Source organism: Python bivittatus, unplaced genomic scaffold (assembly GCF_059951505.1).
Source record: "Python bivittatus isolate LINGU-HERP-01145 unplaced genomic scaffold, Pbiv_v1 ctg000590_np1212, whole genome shotgun sequence".
Taxonomy (NCBI): Eukaryota; Metazoa; Chordata; class Lepidosauria; order Squamata; family Pythonidae; genus Python; species Python bivittatus.
The window spans coordinates 4,911,911-4,933,526 of NW_028277086.1; the positions used below are offsets into that span (position 1 = coordinate 4,911,911).

At 43.5% G+C, this 21,616-nt stretch overlaps 1 protein-coding gene across 2 annotated transcripts in view; it reads left to right on the forward strand.

Annotated features, from left to right (window-relative positions):
* The first annotated feature begins 216 nt into the window (after window positions 1-216).
* Window positions 217-21,616, forward strand: part of GPR20 (G protein-coupled receptor 20) — a 30,229-nt gene continuing 8,829 nt past the window's right edge. The window contains exons 1-2 of one of the 2 annotated variants that reach the window (XM_007436399.4): window positions 217-346; window positions 3,236-3,557. The gene's annotated coding sequence lies outside the window, so the exon portion shown is untranslated. Of the gene's footprint in view, window positions 347-3,235; window positions 3,558-20,517; window positions 20,638-21,616 lie in introns of those variants that run through there. The other variant, XM_025171974.2, reaches the window with a different exon arrangement.

Here is a 21,616-nt window from a genome sequence, read left to right on the forward strand (position 1 = left end):
ATAGAAATAAAATCTGGTGGAAAACCAGCTAAGATCGTTGGGCAGCAAAGGGTTAAAAAGCCTTGGAAACCCAACACGGCTGTAACATTTTCTGGCAGCATGTGATCAGTTTTGACGGCATTAGGTTTTAAGCTGGCAAAACATTAGTGGTTGTAACTGATCGTGGAATGCTAAGTCTACAAAAGATGTAGACAATGCTTGGTAAGAACTTGGTTTTGGCATCGGTGGCAATTCATTTTTCAGCAAGATGAAAGCCGAAGTTGAGAAGTTAATGCGAAGGAGTAAGGTCAACTCCATTTCTGAAAGGGAGGCAGAGAAACAGAGAGAAGTCAGCTCATAAAAGGAGGTGAGAACTCAGAAAAAAAATATTGGTTTTTTTCAGTCAATGAAATATTAACCCTCCCTCTCCTGTGTCCTAATTTTTTTTTTTGGGTGGGGGTGCAATGTCTTTGTCACAATTAAGGGGGGGGGAAACAACCCATGAGAAATGAAGCATTTTATCATGCACTGAAAATGTATTAATTTGTATCCAGCTGTGATTATACAGAGGAAGAAATATTCAGATGTTGTGGATAGTGTCAGGTGAGATCAAAGGATCAGCTAAGCAGTTGGCAACATCGCCCTGGACTTAAAGAGAGAAAACTCATTCCCATCTTCTGCAATGTGTTCCTCTTCAGTTGCGGAAGCCAAGAGTTGTCATCCCTGCCTTGTTTTAAGGCCTTGGCAGGTGTTGCAGGCAATTGAGTACTGGAAATTTTGCTTTCTTGTGCCGGAGAGAGCAGTGTGGCCTTGGGCTTGTCTTTTCTAACTCACTTCCCCCAAATTCATTCTTTGAGCAACTGATTTGCCCAAACTGGACTGAACCAGTTAGATGCCTCTAACTTGAGAGCTTCTCTGTGCAAAGCAGATGTTCTGCTGCTGAGTTGTGTGGCTCTCCTGCGTCTGATTCAGCAGGCTTCCTGGAAAATCATTTTCAAACCACTGGCACCCAAAGCGAATTTATTAGGGCCTCATTGTTGGAAGAACTGCCCGTTGCCAATGGTTTCTGCCCATCCAATAAGATCGGACAGAGTGGAGATGCTTCAAGTCCCCTGTCATCTAGTACAGGGTTCCTCGACCTTGGCAACTTTAAGACGGGTGGACTTCAACTTCCAGAATTCCCCAGCCAGCAAGGCTGGCTGGGGAATTCTGGGAGTTGAAGTCCACCCGTCTTAAAGTTGCCAAGGTCGAGGAACCCTGGTCTAGTAGGACCCCAAAATGTGTCTTTTCTATCGCAGTGCCTGCCCTCTGGAGTAGCATCCCCTTCGTCATTCACAGAGCTCCCACTCTACAATGGTTCTGCAAGTCTTTAAAACATGACTTTGCTCCTGGGGCTTGTCAGGCCCTTGGTGGATTTTGGTGGGTTATATACTGGGTGATGTTTGGGCATCACTGAAGAGAAGGAGGAGATCTCCAGAGTGAATTAATAACTCTGAAGTAGTGTCCCTGAGACACTCTTAGCCTTGACAGATAAAAGAATTAGCAGACACGTTCACACAGCATACTGACTTTGATTGGGTTTAACCTGGGTCCATTCTTCATATGTTGTATGAACCCAAGCTATAGGTTAGGTTATGCTTCAGTGTGCTGTGAAAACAAAAAAATGGGGGCAGTTTAATTCAATGTAAGCAGGATAAATATGTTGTGTGAATAAAGTTCCAGCCACCGTCATTCTGGGCTCATTTACTTATTTAATGATCAAGATTCAGAAACTGTGGGGACTATCTGGCAGCATATTAAATCCCTAATTTGGTACTTTCAAGATGCATCAGATTAAAGCCCCAGCAGTCCAGCTCCAATGGCCATGGTGGGATGGGTTGACGGGAACTGTAATCCATGATATACTGTTACGATAATCTTGTTTAGATATTCCAGATAAGAGTATGAGTCCTCCCCCCCAAAAAATAGCTTCTTCCAGTTTTATCAAGGAATTACATAATTCAGAGATAATTATGCTATTAGAGTCAGTTTGATGTAGTGGTTGAAGGCACTGAGCTAGAAACCAAGAGCCCATGAGTCCTAGTACTACATTACGTGCAAAGCCAGCTGGGTGACCTTGGCCAGTCCTTCACTCTCAACCCTAGGAAGAAGGAGGCAAGGGCCAATCACTTCTGAAAATGTGGCCAAGAACACTGCAGAGGTGCCAGGAGTCGAGACTGACTTAAAGGCACCAAAAAAAAAGTTTTTCCATGTTAAGAGTGGAAGAAGCTATTGAGGAGTAAAACAAATGATTGCAGATGTAGCTCCTGAAAAGCTTGGATCCCTTTAAAGATGATCCTACGGTTGCCTGGTGAATTTAACCCTTCTCACAACCCTTATATGAGGCTTCTCCCTTTTCCTTCCTTCCCTGTCCAATTACCTCTTCCCTTTGCCTCAACTCCATCCAGTGGTCTTCTCAACTCATTCTCTTCCCAGTGCAGCTACCCCATTTCGATCTTGCGTGAAGTGTGGTAGCAGCCAAGCCACAGAATTATCCTGTCATGTGCATCTCCTGTAGAAGAAGTTGCTAAAGAAGGTCAGGAGTTCCTCTGGTTTAGGATGTCTCAACAACTACCTATCCTTCTTTACTTCCCAACAACTCAGAGACATCTACAACACAGGAGCTTCAACAGCAGGGTCAAAAAAGTCAAGATGGCACTCACACCTGCACAATCAAAGCCTTTTTACATTATTGTGGCAGGGCTTCAGTCATGCAGCCATAGCCACCACCTTGACCCCCTCCCATGGATGCCCTAATGTTGCATGATTTTCCATGTGCTTCATTTACCATGTAAGTTGCATCAAGAAATGTCACTAGATTTGTTAAACACTGAATAAAGAACTACCTTCCTTCCTTCCTTCCTTCCTTCCTTCCTTCCTTCCTTCCTTCCTTCCTTCCTTCCTTCCTTCCTGTGTTACCACAGTATATCAGAGGGAAATTTTTCTCCCACTTCTCCTTACTTTCTAATCTTATAAGTTTTACTATGTTCCTTCTCAGAAATATTTTTTCTAAACTAAAAAAAGGCACACACACTTTAACTTTTCTTCAGGAAGCCAAGACATAAATCCTCTGGATGGCCCATTGCTGCATTATTTCAAGCCATCCCTCAACCAGATTTTTCTGAGACAGTATACAAAGTGTTCTGAAAAGCTATAAGATATTTCCTTGTTAAAGTCAATCTAACCCATAAACTCTTTTTTTTTTAATTCCCAACAGAACAGCAAAAGATGTGCAATCAATAAATCAATGCAGATATAAACAGGCTATTACATATGCTGTTTACTGGAGGCACGCTTTTGCAGACTAATATTTCCCACTCATAAGGACAGTGCTAAAGCAGAGCACTTCCCTTCCTGCTTTTTGCCAAAGTTTTTTGGATGCTAGAAAAAGAACTCTGACGTCAATCTCAAAGTAAACCCCAAAGCTTCGCTGCTAAAGGATTGAGTTAGTGCTCTGGAGTTACGAGAACTGTTGGTTGAATCCTCGACCTGGAAGGAGGATCTCGGTGGGAGCTCGTTCAGCCTAGTGGAATAGACAGGTAAGGATCTTGGGGCGATGGGGAAGGCGGGGAGCACAAGACAGACTGGACCACCATGTAGAAAAGGGAGTGAAAGAGAGACAGAGGAACAAGGAAGAGGAAGACGTTCTCTGCAGCTTTTCCTCTTGTTATACATGAGGTCCAGCGTGCTGTAAGAAGGCATCTGGGTTTTGGATGCAGCCGAGACTGGGGGGCACCCATTGGGTATATTTTTTATGCAGTGGATTGAAAAGAGTTCAACAAAGGTAGGAATCGGTCCATGGGGTGAAACCTGAGAAAGTGCAATGGGCAAAAAATTACCATAAGCCAAGCCCTAATTCCTAAAGTTCTGGATGCTCTGCTAGTAGATTTAGTGACCATCGCTTTTTGCAAATCTCGAGAACACGTTTTGCTTCATTTGCATTGTAAGGAGATGGCAAAGCTGACCGGATTCTCAGAAATCACAAAAAATTCACAGGCAGCAGGCAGGGGGTGACTGGAACTGGGAATCTGGCTTGCCCATTTTGCAAGATAAAACTGGTATTTTGGGTACTGTCTAAGGAGAGGAAAGAGAATATTATGGGTGAAAAGAGATTCATTTCCGGAATGTGGTTAAAACTCAACCTCTTTCATTGCAATATGCGTGCATGTACGTGCTGATTGTCTGTGACGAGTAGGTATCTCCTAGGTCTTAGGGTATCAAGACAAGGAGATTGTGTAAATCAAAGGCTAATTGATTCCTTGAGGACATTAAAGGCACAAATGGTAAGTATGAGTAAGAAACAGAGATATAATATGCTGTCCAAAAATTATTAGTCTAAAAACATCCAGTGTTTGGGAAGGTTGTGTTGAGAAGGTTTTGATGAAGAGAGATGTGGAGGAATTGTAGACAATCTGGTTGGCAGGAGTGTCTGCTGGGGGGTGTCAAAAAAGTCAAGATGATGGTCATGACTGCATGATGTGCATCATATGCACAATGCACATAAAAAGGGCAGGCCTTTGATCAGGCAGTTATGGACACCCTGTGGACTTTCTTAAACCTCCCTGAAGACACCACTGCTGGCTGAGATGCTGTATGCGCCATCTTGGCTCCCCACCTGTTGGACCATCCATGGACCACCTCTGCAGATGAAAGGGAGCCAGAGCTTCACTTGAAGGTCCCGTTGCAAAATCAGTGTTATGTGGCACATTGTTTCCTCTGTACAAACTCCTAACCTTAGGGGATGTGATCCCGGGGCAGAGTGCATTCATCCTTCCCCCCACCCCTGCCCTCCTCTCTCCCTCACAGGCAGAGGGATTCTTTCAACCTATGCAGAAGATTATTTGGGCCTTTTCATTTGTCATGGTCTGCTCTGTATCCATTCCAATGTCAAAGATGGAGCTCAGGCCCCTGTTTTTAGCTAAATATGTTGGAAGCCCCAAGTCTTGGAACAGAATGTTTATTTGCATGCATTTACCCAAATCTATATGCCACCTTGGATCAGATGCTGCTTACTGGCCCCCTACATTATAATTTGCAGACTTCCCAGTCAAACCTTTATGAGCTTAGCCTCCCGTTCTAGCTGACTGAGTAAGTGAGATAAAGGGCTGGCAGACATCCCTCCCCACACAGATAATGTCATGTATGTCCCAGGGAGAGGGCGGTTATACAAGCAAAGCCTCAGAGTGGTCAGCCAGTTAGCCAGAGGAAAAGGAAGAGCATCGCTTTGTCCAGGCATGAAATGCCATACGTGCTATAAAGGATGACCCAGGTTTTTGTATAACTCCTGCTCTCATTGGCTGGGCAAGCTCTGCATATATAAAAATAGAGGATTGATAAAGATAGTAAACAGACAGAATCATGTAGGCTGGATTTTATAGACCCCCCAGGTGCCTAAGTAGCAATCAGTTCCAGGAAACTGAGCACTACCCAATTTTTCTTCCACTGCATAGGAAAGCTTTGGAGGCAGCAGGAGATCTCACGGCTGTTTTTTTCCCAGTCTCCATAGGTGGAAGCGTAGGTTAGAAGGATCAGAGCTGGTGAGTCCTTGCATGGTAAACCACTAAAGAACCCCAAAGCTGTAGGCTAGGCTAGGAATTTGAGGAAACATCTGAGAAGTAGATGCTAGCAACCCTCTTCCACAGTGTTGCCAAGAAAAGCGTATGGTGGCATCCATGGAAATCACTAGGAATCAGGTTCAACTCAGATGTGTTCTTATTATCTTCATAAGGACATAGCCGATGGGAAGCCTACAAACCGGTAGAAGCAGGGAATGACTTCTACATCAACCAGTAGAAAATCTCAGCTTCCAGGGTTCTCCATTCCAACCCTTTGAGAAATCCACCAGCTTTAGGACACTATATTCTACCTTTAGCTCTTGTTGACAGAAATTAAGCAATTATCCTGGATTATCAGCAAGTACCCAAACTCACAAAAGATAGCACATCAGCTGGTTACCTGCCCACCCACACAAGTACGATGATTGCTTCAATGGTGAAATCCTTATGGACATGAGTGGGGTCCAATATCCGATGACTGTGGAGCATAACTTAGTTGGACCATCCTAATGTTCTAGTTCAGATCCATTCAGCTTTTCAAATCATCTTGCCTAAGGTCTATAACTGGTACAAATCCTAAGTGGTTCATATTGCATGATTCACAAAAGTAATTTGAGGAACCGTATTTGTTCAAGAGAAATAAATAGATTTAAATAGTGGTCATACCCCCTGGGATGCCATGCCTGTAGAATGCTTTTGTAGGTGGGGAGGTAGAATTTGCTTACTCAATCCTCCACATCCTGGCCAAATTGCAATTTGGAGTAGAGGAAGAAATGTCTGTTATTCCCACTGCAGACACTAAAAGGACCAGTTTTAAAGTATTCTCAGAACACATGTAACTACAGGTGGACCTTTTTTGAGCTATCATCTCAACTAAGTCCATTATGCCACTGTGCCCAGACTGAGGTTGCTCCCAAATCTTTTGGTGGTACAACATATCCAAGAGATCTAGAATCTCAGAACCCATCCCTGAAACAATTCTGCAACCAAGGTGCCTTGAAATATTACTGTTGGAAAGTGATGTGTTACTGTGCTGCTACCCAGAAATCAGAGCTTCCAGCCAAAGGTAATGGAGATGCAACTTCAGAGGTGGTGATTCTTTGCATCGTAATAACCACTTTGGGTGTTAGGAGCAGAGAGAGCAAGCCAAAGAGTCCCTTCCTTCCTTCCTTCCTTCCTTCCTTCCTTCCTTCCTTCCTTCCTTCCTTCCTTCCTTCCTTCCTTCCTTCCTTCCTTCCTTCCATAATCACCTAGGCTCTCCCCTTTAGCCTCCTTTCTAAGTGAAAAATTCACTGCTTCCTTCTTTCTTCTATTTTTATTTATTTATTCAAAATAAATGACAGTTGTAAGTAAAACAGCCATTGTATGGCCACCCATCTTACGTACCATAACCCTGAGCTGTTCACAAGCTCACTTTGCCCACCACAAGGTCAGAAAGCTAAAAGATGCCCAGCAGGTAACTCTCTTCTCTTCTCTTGTGCTTTTGAACCTGAAGCACCTGTCATTAGCTACTCTTAATAGCCTTACCTAAACTCTCCTCCAAGTTGTATCTGAACTCTTGGTGACTTTATGGGCATGCTGTTTTCTCACCAACAGTATGGAAGTAGTTTAAATTTGCTTTTGGGCGGGATGTTATTTCAACTTCCCAGTCTCCTCTACTAGTGGTCTCCCATCCAAGTGTTAACCAGCTGAGATCCTGCTTAGTTTTTTCAAATCAGGGTTGATTGGGTGGTGGCACTTGTGGGGTCCAGCAAAAAATTGTATGTTATTCACACTTCACAGATGTGTCAGTGTGCTTTCACACCTTTGAAATTGATTACTTCAATCATTTCGGATGCTTCTATGCTGCTGCACGTTTTACAGCTCATAAAGTTGGAGGATATGACACGATTAATGAAGAAGACAGGACAATCAGGAATTTCCAGGCTGTAAATCACTCCCTTGATTATTAATTACAAAAGGTGAAGATAAACCAAAACCCATATTAGTTGCAGTACACTACATCAGTTACAAGAATGAGTTGATGTTATATACTTAAATCAAGAGCACATAAAGGGGAGATCAGGGATGTCAATGGGAAGGGTCAAAAAAGTCAAGATGGGGGCAGCCACTGAAGCCACCGTCTTGATTTTTACTTCCCTGCAGATACACCCCGGTGAGATAAAGATTTCAGGACAAGTTACAATAGTGTGATGGTGGCATTCATCAAAATAATATCACCTGGAAATCACTGCGAAGTGGGGAATTTAAGGACAGGACCAGGGTTTTTCCTGGTGTGCAGCCCAGCACAAAGTAGGTCATTCTAAACCAGGTTTGTGTGGTTGCCAATGGGAGTTTGTAGAAGTCTCCTGCTTCTGTGGGAAAAATTGAAACTAAATGCAAAAGGAGGAAGTAACATAGCCAGAAATGTGCTTGTTCGTGGACTGGCCCTATGAAAACCAGGGAGAAATAGCTTGGATCCACGGTGAGCAAGACACTTGCCATCTAACTTCTCAACTTTTTTACCCTGGAGAAACCCTTGAAACCCTTTTCAGCTCTCAGGGAACCCCTAATAAAAATTGCAAAAAAAAAAAAGAAAGAAAAACCACAAAAACCATCCACATTTTGCAACATTTACAACAGCAAAGTGGCAGCCAGCAATTGAGCTGTGGCACGTAACACATCCTCGTCGCTGTGAGCACTAGCGTTGCCCGGTGCATCAAATTCAAAAAATGATGTTACTTCTTTTTCGGTCAGGATTTCTCGCAGAACCCTGGGGTTCCACGTAAGCCCACCTGAGTTGCTGTACATACTGATGGGATATTTATATATTCTGCATTAATGCTAAAGGCTATCAAATTCCAAGTTTCTGGAGGGGTTTCTTCCGTTCTGTGCAAGCTTCAAAATGTCATTATATGTGAACCTAAGAAAACAATCAAGTGTGCACCCACACACACATCACACAGGTGTGTCTTAGTGGCATACTATAAAGATTGTGTCCTATAGAGCAGTGTTTCTCAACCTTTCCACAGCTGGCTGGGGAATTCTGGGAGTTGAAGTCCACCTATCTTAAAGTTGCCAAGGTTGAGAAACACTGCTATAGAGCAATTCTACTTTTTTCGCAGGAAACTCCTGGAATTTAGCAAAGGCATAATTCAAGGAATCAGGAATTGCAATATTGGAAGTAGGAGAGTATGGGGAGACCTATCATGTAGATTAAACCTTGCTAATGTTTTTAGAAACATAGACATCCCTTGTTTGCTTAAATCTTTGGCCAGTGGAAGGACATGTTTCCATTGTGTCCTGTGACCTGAACTTCATGGTTTTGAAAAGTTTGAAAATCTTGGAATAGTTTTTTTTTAAAATCAGATAATATGTACGCCATGTTTTCCAGGCAGATAATCTAGACATTTTATGGAAACTGCATGGCAAATATTTGTATGCAAGCATGTAGGGGTATTAGATGCACAGAAGAAGGGTTGGAGCTTTAATTGTCTAGCTGTTGTCACCATCTTGACTTCTTTTGACAACCTCCTTCTACAGACACACCCACGAGCATGTCCTGCACATGTTATAAGACCTGTTTGATCGTGGATTAATTTACACAAAAGCAATTTCATTCCACTTTCAACCTCTGTTTGGATTGTCCCAAAACAGAGGTGAAGGAGGCCATCATGATGTTTCTTTCTTAACTAGGAAGATGGGAAATTTTGATTCAGATCATTAGTGGCCTTGTGAAGAATCATTCCTTTGGTGCTTTGGGTAACCCCTCATGTGGTAACGTACAGGGACAGAAAGTTGTATCCCCTATAATGTGAATTCAGTTCTTACGCTACGGGTGAAATGGAGGGAGATACCCATGGTATTACAAAACAGTGTGTAGAAACATCTGTCACTAAAGAAAGCTACTATGTCCAAAGTCCTAGGGGCGTGGATAGCCACATTTTTTGCATGCTTACAATGGGAAAGTAGTTCAGTGGGACAGTTGTTCATGACACATGGTTTCCATTAAATGTATCCTAATTTGATTCGTGGCATTTCAGTTCAAAAGAACCTCAGGTGACAAATAAAAGGAAAGATTGCAATGAAACTTAGAGAATGGTCAGATCGGACAACAATGGCCTAGTGGGCCAGTAGTTTGGCCTGGGAGAAGAACCATAATTGGGGTGCTCAGTTTCTTGAGAAAGAATCATAGTTTTGTGTGCAAGGTTCACGGTCCACTTCCTGGAATCTCTACTTTTGAAGAGTAGAAAAGATAGAAACTATCTTTTCCTCGGAATCTGGAGAGTCATGGCCATTTAGGGCAATGTTATGTGCGTCCTGTGTCCTTATGCTTTTCACAAATTCAAGGTTTCTATTTCAGAAAGTTTTTTAGGAAACCTTACTTTTTTTTATGGGGTTTCTCGTAAATTTAAATTTATGCTGGTGGGGAGTCTTCTGTGCTCTCTCTTTACCCTCCAGTGCTGTTTGGTTCCATGTTTTCTCGCAGCAGAAGAATGAGTAACAAGTTATATAAATATGCCAGATAATCATGGGAAGTCTTTACATCTTCCCAATTTATACACACACGCACGGAGACTGGCATTTCACTATATTCCTTGTCTGTGACTAAATACCATCTCACTAAGACAATTCAATAGTGATTTATTCTTCTCCAGAAATTCAAAGCTGTGTGAGCACCAGCAATGTGATGTGTTGTGTTACCAAGGGTGGGGTTTTTTTTGCGGGTCATGATATCCTGGTGAAATAGTCAAGGAGGTTGAATGCACAAGAATTTCTTTGCCTCCATGCTTGCTAAAAGGATTTCTAACAGTAAGCTACACACTGCAGCACACACCAGAAATAATGCATTTTTCCCCAAGTTGGTCTATTTGATACTCTAAATTTAAAAAGATATGGAGTCCTTGAAGTCACAGTTGACTCCTGTGAATCCATGGACATGTCCACATAGTTTTCTTGCCAATAGTGGGAAGAATTTCCCAATCTGCTCTGGGATTTTCTGGCAGTTTCTCACCCAAGTATAATACTAATTAGGTTCAACCCTGCTTAGCTTTTTGCAAAGAGTCAAGGTTGGCTTGGTAGGGCCACTTAGGGGAGCATAGTCTAAATCAGTGTTTTTCAACCTTGTCAACTTTAGGATGTGTGGACTTCAACTCCCAGTCCACACATCTTAAAGTTGACAAGGTTGAGAAACACTGGTCTAAATCAAACAAGCCAAAAGTAGAAAAGATGCAGGAGTTACTGACCAGGGTTTAGGCAAGGAATGCATTCCTTTATCAGCAGGTCTTTCTCCTAAATAAAGCATCTTGTATTAGGGGGAAAGATGTGTGAACTGGGATCTTGAAAGCCAATCAGTTGGAAAAGCATGTGATGGGGGAAAGGTGGACAGCCAATGCTTTTGTGTTGCACGTTCTGTCAAATTAATATCCTATTCCCCAGTGCACGTACCTAAATAAATAAATCATTCCAAGGACCTTTGGCTTGTCCCATGTCCTGAAGAACTTGCCACTAAGCCTGCACTATTGCGGACACATAGAAAATCAGTAGTGGAGACAGAGAACCTTAATTAGTGAGAGAGGGGCTCAGGGAAGTCTTTAAAGTGGATTTTTGCGGGAGACTAACAGAAGAAATTCAATTTACAAAGCCTCCAGGCTGGAATTTCTAGTATGGCAGTGTTGGTGCAGGCTGTAATTGATCTGTGAAAGAAGATAATAATCTTAGTTTCTGAATGCCAGGAAATAAACTAGTACTTCAATGTGCCTTGGAGAGATGTCAGCGGCAACTGTATTTGATTCCTGGGGAATTCCAGGAGTGAGTAGCAACATCCTTAGGAAGATCATCAAACTCTGGAGGGGAGGGGGAGTGAGAACAAAACTGCATCTTCTAATCCAGTGTTTCTCAACCTTGGCTCTTTTTGGCTCAACCTTGGCTCAACCTTTTGCTCTTCCTCCTATTGAGGGAAAAAAAGATGCAGTGTTTCTTCTTTATCAGTAGAGAGAGCTATAACACTAAAAAAAAGGGTCAGGTCCATGGCTGAAGTCAAACAAAACTTTGCAAAGAAATGAGGAAAAGATTTCAAATGAGCAAAGCAATAACAAGGGAACAAGGGAGGAAGATGTAAAAAATTGCCCTGGCCGTTTCTGAGGTCTGGCCTTTAGCAAACCACACAAAATCCTGTGCAGTCTTCAGCCAGCAGAAGTTGCAAACCCCTGTTTGATAAGAACCCACGGAGAAGGGCATGCAGGTCGACAGCAATGCATTGATGGTGCAGGGGTGCTGCTTCCCAGGAATTGGAAATAAATATTAGAAATAGCAAAAAGAGGGGAGTTGGCCAGCCCTACTCTGCGGGCTTCGGTTTCATCTGGAGGAAGCAAGTGTACTTATTTTTCATGGCAGGAACTCCATCTGGCTCAGGGAGAAGTAAGAATTCCCCGCAGGTTACTCTGAGCTCAGCATTCAGGCCAGCCTCTCTTTTCTTCCCTCTGCCTCTGAAAAAGCGCCTGTATTGGTCACCCATGCTCCTGACCTTAAGGGTGGTCATAGAAGAGAAAAAAAATATGTATTCATCTGCAAAACGAAGGGAAGCCGAACGTTGCACCGGGCAGATTTCTGTGGGCGGGGGAATCCTTTCATCTGCTTGTGCTTCGAAAAGTAAAGTGCCAGCAAGCTTGTGTAGGTAGGGCTGTCTGCAGAGGGAGGTCAAAAAAGTCAAGATGGCCGCTGCCACCGCCTGATTGAAACCCTTCCCCTTTTTAGGTGTGAAGCAAGTGAAAAAGGGACATGGCTTCAGTCTTGTGAATGTGGCTACCAGCTGGGCATTTGGACGTCCCCACAGAATTTTTTTTTCTCCCTTATCATTAACGAACATGACGGAGTAATAGCTTTTATCTAGTGAGATTAAACAGAGACAATTTCTTTTCTTTTCTTTTTTCTGGCTCGTTTGAATAGGAACATAATTTATTATCCCTTAGGGCCCCATTGAAGGAACCCTAGTGAAGTTATCATATAAAAATGGATTAATCCATTCGCTGGCAATCCCACCTCCACACTTTGAAATCTGTCCTCATCAGTTAAATGCATTGAATCAACCCTGCCTTATATTCAAAAGGCAGGATAATTATATTTTGAATAAAATAAATAGTTGGTGTGTACCAGTTACTGCCGATAGCATTCGTTCCAAACCTGCTTTTAACTTCCCGCAGTTCGCCCAAAGAAGCATTTTGTCTTGTGGTTTTATTCTGAAGCACCAAATCTGGGGTGCCCTCACAGGGAAGAGGTCAAAAAAGGCAAGATGGAGACTGCAACCATTGCAGATGAAGGCCCCCTCTTTTTCATGTATTGCAGACAAATCATCATAGCCCTGACTCCATTCAATTTGACAAAGCTGTGAGGGTCCAATATCATATCAAGTGAATGCATGGAATCAAGGTCCTGAATCACATTGATGCAATTTAATTCAGATGATAGAAAGGCTTTCTGGGGTCAAGGAGAAGGCTTCTTGTTGACCTGAAGCAAACTTTTTAAACCAATTCACCTGTTGCATGAGCTGTAGCTACCTAAATTTCATTTAAATATCCAGTAAGCAAAAAATTCCTGATGTCAAGATCCATACAAGAGTGGAAGAATCTTCCTATGGAGGTTGTAGGTTCTCCATCTTTGGAGCTTTTTTTTAAAAAAAGGCTGAACAGTTTTCCTGCACATTGCAGAGGGTGGGACTAGATCAATGTTTTTCAAACTTGGCAACTCTCAGATGTGTGGGCTTCAATTCCCAGAATTCCCCAGCCAGCCATGCTTTAAGAGGTGTGGACTTCAATGGCTGGAGAGTTCTGGGAGTTGAAGTCCACACATCTGAAAGTTGCCAAGCTTGAAAAGCACTGGACTAGGTGATCTTTGTGTTCTCTTCGAACTCCACAACGCTGCAGTTCTCTGATTCATATGTGCAGGTTGATTCCGCAAGCCAGTTTGATAATTTGAATTAGAGGGATTCAGTTCTTTGAATTGAATCAGTTCGGTGCACCCAATGAAACTTGATTTGCGCAGGTGAACATTTTCCAGATATGGAGATAAAGTGCAGAGTGTGAAAAGAAAAACCTCTAAGCCAGTGTTGTCCAAACTTGGCCACTTTAAGATGAGTGGACTTCAACTCCCAGAATTCCCCAGCCAGCCATGCTGGGAGTTGAAGTCCACTCATCTTAAAGTGGCCAAGTTTGGACAACACTGCTCTAAGCTGTTCATGGAGAAGAAGCAAAGTATATATATTTCAAAATGGCAACCAAAGAGACAATCAAAATACCTGCCATGATTGAGGGGGCCCTGGCAGGTTCCCCTTGGGGCCATTCATACAAATACCATAGTCCTTAGCCCTCATTCCACCCGTTCCCTCTCTTTGCACTCACTGGATCTCTTAGCAGCATCAAGAGTGGCATATTTTGAGCTGCGCTTGAAATGTTGGAGGAGGTTGAGAGCTTCAGAGCAGAGCAGCATCACCACTCCTGCAAAGAGCTTCAAAAGAGAGGGAAGAAGAGAGAAGAGATGGAACCAGGCTTTTGGTATCTGTCACCCATCATCTAACACCTATCTATCTTTAAAGCCATTTAGGTCACTCAGTTTGGGCTTCTTCCAACCTGGAGAGGAGATCTAGGTGTGCATCTGGTATTCTGGTCCTAGGGCTGAGGATATCATGGACAGAGGTGGGCAACTGCCACCAGCTCACAAGCCATACGTGCTGTTGCACAGCCAGTGGAGAGGGGTACCAGGGCAGATTTTAAAAAGCAAGAGGGTGTCTGTTGTCATCCAGTCCTTCTGGAGTCTTTCACCCTCCCAATGAAGGCCCTGGTGGTACTCCAAGAGAGGGCAGGATTACTTTTTAATTTGTGTTACGTGGCATAACGTGAGAGCCAGGGTGATGTAGCAGTTAAGATGCTGGAGTAGGAACAAGAAGATCCAGGGTCTAATCCTCCCTTAAGCATGGCTGCTTCCTGGGGGGCTTTGGGCCAATCACAATCTCTCAGACCAAGAGCCAGTATGGCGTAGCTGTGAAGTTGTTGGAATAGGAACAGGGAGACCTGAGTTCTAGTCCCCTTTCAGCCATGGAAGTTCCCTAAGGGGACTTTGGATCAGTCCTTCCCTTTCAACCCTAGACATGAAAGTCAAAAAACATCTATCAACCAACTGTCACTGGACCAGATTGATAGATTGATTATTTATTTATTTATTTATTTATTTATTTATTTATTTATTTATTTATTTAGTGAACTTGTCCCCACCCATCTCCCCACAATGGTCCATAGCCTTCAAGGAAGAGGCCTTCATCCTACAGTGGGCTGAATCGGACTAATAATATTCATCGTCAACATCATCGTCATCATCCATAACCCCATAATTGTTTTCTAGAGGCAAAGACCTTTAAGAGATTCCCAATAAGATCATGTGTCTTCTAGCCTTGACCTCTGTCTGCTGACTTCAGTCTCCTCTGCAGTCATAAAATCATACCTTTGTAGAAGCCTTATAGGTTATCTATCCTGCTTTTGACCATTTGTGCAAGAGAGAAAAGTTCAACGGAAAGACACCTCTGTCCATTAGCACTATTTCATTGTCAATAGCCCAATCTTCCCCAAAGGTCTTACTGTATTTTCACAACAATCTTGTAAAGCAGATTAAATTAAGTGGGAGTAACTGACCCAATGAACTTCGTGAGAAGGGGTGCCAGGAAATTAATCCCTATTTGTCCTATAACTCTGCTAACCATATTCCCCCTGAATCAAAAGTAAGAGGAAAAATTTACATGCAGGCCAAGAGTTTACCAGAGCGTACACAGAGCGTTTCCTCTGAAACTCTTTTAAAGGAATGACACCATACGGCAAATCAGTTTATTTAACAAAGGTTCTGAACCCTGAGATTGATTGTCGTTTCATGAAATGAGATTTTGTGAGTCATCTGATGAAATTTCAGCTCATTTCATTCCATAAGCCATTCATGAAAATATTCTTTTAGGTTGCAAGAAAAATACCACAAGGATGACAATCCATCAGAATTCAACAGCAGTGTAAAGCAGATGTGTGTGTGTGTGTGTGTGTGTGTGTGCGTGCGTGCGTGTGTACACATCTATATCCATATCTATATCGCCTGTATCTACCTCAATATTCCAGGCATTCACTATTCAACAGCCACACTTGCCTCCAATCTCTGTTAAGGAGTAAAAAGTCAGCTTTCTCCATCTACAGAGGTACAAGCTTTTGTATTTCATCATCTTGCTGTTATTTAAAATCTTTAAGCCATTACTTGATTCTGAGAAGCATCCCATTGCTTGGGGTTCTTTTTTTATTATTTATGTATGTATGTATTTCTGGTGCCTTCGAGTCAGTGTTGACTTCTAGAAACTGCCTGGATAAGTCCCTGCAGTTTTCTTGGCAAGATTTCAGAAGTAGTTTGCCCTTGTCTCCTTCCTAGGGCTGGGAGAGAGGGACTAGCCCAAGGTCACCCAGCTGGCTTCATGCCTAAGGCAGGACTAGAACTCAGGGTCTCCCAATTTCTAGCCTGTTGTCTTAACCACTACACCCAACTGGGTCTCCAGTGCTTGGTTTAGCCATACAGAAATGCAAAGAGGTATATAGAGACCACAAAGCTAGCTCAAAGTCTAGCCTTTGTCCCCAACAAGAAGGGCATTTCTTAACATGAAAGAGAGAGAGCAAGTGGGTGCCCAGTTAAGCCTATAACACGATTCAAACTCATGTCTCTGTAGCATGACCTCTAGGCCCATTGACTCTAAAGTCAGGGATCCCTTCTGTTGAGAAGCTCCAAGCAATCATTTCGGTCAGTAGCAGAAATGTCATTTCTCAATGGCCTGGCACAGCCTTCTGATGGCAGTTCCTTTCTGCCCCTCCTATCCCCCCTCTCATTCTGGGAGTCGCCAACAGATAGGAGCTGTCTCTTCTTGGTCTGCTATCCATCACAGAGGCTTCACAATTGCCTGGGAAACCTGTGTCTCCTTGGCAGCATCTCAACAGCCAGCTGGAAATTTTGCAGCTGTTGACCAAGGCTTGCACAAGGCCATCCTCCAGAGCAGAAACTGCAGAGGACAGCAAGATGGTAGGGCACGGCTGAGCAGGATAGGGGGCAAAGGCTGTCTGAATGCCTTGATCTTATCAACAAGTTTGCTTCCATGGTCAAGGGGCCACAGAAATGGGACATGCTGGCTGGGTAATTCTGGGAGTTGAAGTCCAGACATCTTACAGTTGCCAGGTTTGAAAAACAGTGATCTAGGTCACCATGGAAGGTTTAGATCTCTTGACAAAGTCTCTTTCAGAGCATTTAGAGCTGAGAAAGTCTCTCTTCTTGAGACCCAGAAAAGCCTCTGCCATCTGTATGCTAATAAACAGCTAATAAGTTGTCTTACTCCTGAGAAAGCCAATGCATGGGATGGACTTGAACTGAAATCACCCTTTGAGCTGTTGGTGTCTGGGAGATCAAAGCTGTTAATCATCTTGAGAATGGTGCTTCTGAAGCTCTTCAGAAGAGATGTCCATGGCAACTCCACGGCACAACCCACAGCAGGGTGTCTGCAGGGTATGGTCCAAAAAGTCAAAATGGCAGCTCCACCTGTAAAAAAGAGCTATACAGCTATGATCTGCAGCTGTGTCCTTTCTTAAAACTTTGGTGAACAGTCAGATCTTTCTCAGCTCTGTGGAAGTAGCAATGCTGAATGAGTGTTGGGCTGAACTCCTTGTGGAAACCCATGAGCAATTCTTCCTCTATTAGTGTCACGGGGAGCATCCTCTTGTAGACATCCCAAGTAGGTATGGGCAGAAGCTGTGTGCTTAACCAGGGCAGATCCATTGATCAAATGGCTCGGCTGCTGGAACCAACTCTATCGGTCCTCGCTTGGTCCTTGGTGCTGAGGCCAGTGCAACTTCAGTGCATGGGAATTGTCTCGCTCGTTAGGCCAAGTGATCAATTATCCAGAAACTCTCTCCTGAGTTGAGCTCAGCATCTGGTGACTCAAAGTCCCTTCCATGTACTTTCCTTAGCCACCGTACAGAATGCCATGGCCTTTTTCTGTGATGCTTGTTCAACTTCCCAACCTAGTCTGTAGCCCTGTTTGTACCTGGTGGTCTCCCAACCATGGACTAACCAGGTTTGGCCTTCCTAAGCATTTTTTGAGATCAGGCAAGGTTGCCCCTCCTACTGTGACTGACTCATGAGCTAAACACGGTGGATATTATAGGATATTCATCTTCTTCCCCCCACTCGTATCTGGAACAGACGCTTCTGCAGGGGTGCTTAGCACACCATTATGGCTACAGCCCAGTTTTTAAATGCCTGCAAGACTCAGGCTGCATCCATACATCACCCTAAGCTAAAGTTTGGGTTGATCATGTTTTGTTGACCAGTTCCCACATAACATTAAGTAAAGACAGTAGCTGCCAAGCCACAGAGACTGAGTGACAGAGTCTAATCTTTGACCCATGTTACCCAAAGCCATCCAGTGATGGGAACCGTCTCCACGTTGTCAAGGAGAGGGAGGATTTTCTCAGCCTTTGCTTTCTGATCCTTTTAACTAGGCTGAACTTTGACAAATGCATACACTCACACACAGAGACATGCACACAGACACGCACACACAGTGCTTTTGCACACAAGGGTTCTTGCTCACTAAAGAAAGCTGCTGAATACTGCAGGACTATAAACAGAGTCTCAAGCAAAGGTTGGCTTTTCTCATCACTTCTTACCTGATCATGCTGGTCTCCTTAACTTTAGGACCAATTCTGCCAGTGTTTCTCAACCTTGGCAACTTGAAGATGTGTGGACTTCAACTCCCAGAATTGAATGGCTGGCTGGGGGATTCTGGGAGTTGAAGTCCACACATCTTCAAGTTGCCAAGGTTGAGAAACACTGAGTTAGAAAAAGGGTGAAGGATCAAGTGGTTGGGGCACTTATTGACAGAAATTTTTTCCCTACCTTCTTAAGACATTGTGGTCTTTGCCCTGGGAGATGGGTTCATTATATTCTCTATACATGATTCCATTGGAGAGGAGACCCTCCTCAGGATTTGGGGTGAGGCTAATGAAACTCAGCGCTCTTTCTTCTTGCCCTCAGAAGCAGCTACTGAATGGGTGCAAGAGGCAAGAGAATAAACTGAGCCCCAGAGCAGAGACCGAAAAAGAACTCGTTGTTGACCCGATGAGCAGAAATTCCAGTTTTGCAAGATACTTCTGAATGCACCAAATGTGGTCGCAATCTTTTCCAAGTCAGAGAAATATTCAAGCTACACCTCTTTCTGGAAAATGGAAACCTTGCCATCGAATGGACCAGAAGGTTTCTGTGTGGTATTGCCCAGATATTCCCTGTATCCATGTGGCATGTTTAGCCGTGGTTAGTGTAACCACGGTTCACTCCACTAACCCAACCTTTTGCATTTGCACGATGCGCCGAACCATCAATTAATCCCTCAGGTGAGGCTGACACAAACAGGCCAAACCATGGTTGGTAAATTAACAGTTGAGTGTGTCCCATGACCACTGCCATTTTACGAGTCTTCCTCCAGCTATGATCTTGTTTTGCAGATCATTTTAAAGGTCCTGCTTTGAAACTTTTGAAGTGGGATATTTGAGGGAACAGAGTTTGGTCCTTGCTGTGTTCCCGCTGAACTGAAAACTGGTGGGGAGGCTAATCGTGGTCTTTGTAGAACAGGGGCCTTTTTAAGGAGGCTAAACGCTTAGCTTCCTAAGTCACAGAACATCCTCCCAACCGATCCATGAAGATATTCCTCTGTTGGCGTACGGAATAAACGGCTAGAAACTGGATTTTAGAATTTGCTGGCCTTGTTTATGCCTTTTATGCTTTGATTCTAAATTAATATTTATGTGCAGAAGGGTTAAGTTTGTTTTTCTTTCTTTTCTGTGACCACTTTGGGTAGATTTGCTCAAAGGCACAGGGGCACACATTTGCAGATAAAACCATAATTGAAACCACTTTGCACAGCTTAAATGTTCAGCGACTTTCCTGTCACTTCATAAATTTTCCGGCAGCCTCGGCATTCAGCCAATGGCTTGCAAAGACATTTAGAAAACTGGAGGAGGATCAGGAGTTTGATTTCTTTTTTTACTGTTTGGTTCCCAGTGCCTGTGGTTATGCCCAGCACCTATTTTTGCTCTCAGTGCTATACTTAGAAGAGAAAAAAGACAGGGACCCCAGTCTCCCTGACCCATGCCTTGCTTTCTGCTCTGCATCCCTTTCAGACATCTGGAATCCAAAGTTTCAGATCTGAAGGTGATTTCCCTCCCCCCCCCCCTTGGTTTCAGCATTTGTCCATTTCAGGGTGCTCTGAAAGGTAAGTGCACGATCTTTCCTTTCTTCTGTCCTCCATGTCTAGCTTCAAAGAGTAGGCAGGGCGCTGAAGGGTCTTCTATGCTCCCTCCTTCCACAGAGCCTGCAAATACTTACATGGCCCTTGGTTTTCTTATTTTTAGGTACCACTTAATTTTCATTGGCTGATTCTGGCTCATCCCCCCCACCCCACCAAAAAAAAAAAAATAGCAGGGCAGGGCAGGGCAGGTCAGGCAGGAGAAGGAAGGAAGGAAGGAAGGAAGGAAGGAAGGAAGGAAGGAAGGAAGGAAGGAAGGAAGGAAGGAAGGAAGGAAGGAAGGAAGGAAGGAAGGAAGGAAGGAAGGAGGCAAGCACCCAGTGTAACCCACAACCTGCTATAAAATGTTGCTTCCCAACATGCAGAAAGGCATTGACTTAATTTTCAGTGCAAACATGGAAGGCTTTGAGCCAGAAGATGGAGCAAAACTGGGAAAGGACTTGCTTGCTTCTGCTCCAACGGCTCCCGCACGCTTCCCCCGCGTGGGGCCCTCCAGATGGGTTGGGACTACGGCTCCCAGAAGTCCCAGCTGGCATGGGTTGACAAAGGCTGGACCCAGCGCCCAATGGAAATTAGGCAGCTTCCTCTGCGAATGTCACAAACTTGAGTTGCAAACCCCAGATGTGGTATTAAAAATAGTTTTGTGGATCTCGGCTTTAGAAACAAATGTGATTTTTGGTGAGTCAGAAGCAAATCTTCCAGCAAGGTTTGAGAGAGTGGCTGGTAAGATTTTTTCTTTCTTTCTAAGTAGATTTTACCTTATTTTGGGGGAGGGGTGAATTGTTTGTCCTTCTGTCTTTTGGAGGAAGAATGGTTTTGTTTTTCCAAAATGGCACTGACTTAAGGGCATCTGTATACGACAGGCTTATTTTATCTATATTTATGTTCTTGGAAAGTTGATGCTTGATGTTTCTCCAGAAGTCATTATTGGTGCTCTCAAATGGTTATAACCCCAAATAGCTAAGGAATAATGGCATGGACAGTGAGCATGGTTTGGTTTATTGTTGCTTGGAAACAGGCAAGGTTCTAGTCCTCATGTGTCACAGAGATGTATTTGCCCAATTGTGCCCAATGTCTGCTGAAAGTGGAAGTATTTTTAATGGTCATGGCTATTCTCCAGCCCACAGAGAAGCAACAACAATCATACTGAACTTGTCTAAACTATGTAAATTATCTGATTCAGACTTATGACCAAACTATTTTGATTAAGTACAGTAATTATTTTAAATTCTGTTTGACTGGAAGATTGGGGCAGTGGGGGTAAGGAGGGACTGCTTAACTGTCTTGTTCTCAACTATTCTTTTACTGAAATTTGCTCTGCTCAAAAGGTAAAATAAATCCTAAGGTAGAGATACATAAATTGTTGCTTTCCAGATGCTTTGTGTTAAAAATCCCTAAATTTCTGACCCTCAGCAATATTGGATAAGAGTCAAAACATTTAAGAGGCCCTACAATGAAAGTTAATTTTGTACTTTTTTCCCCCTCGAACAAAGGCATGTAAAAGAGCAGGAACGTTGAAGAAGCAGCTTGATGTTGGCTTCTTCTCTAGCAAAGTTGATGTCCCAACTGTGGAGGGGGTGAATTTATGTGGTTTCCCCCTCCATTTCCAGCCACACCAGTCACATCTTCCAGCCAGCCTCCAAGTTTGTAGAAGTCTTTTTTCATGACTTGAAGGGACATTTGGTGTCATTAGTGGCTTTGT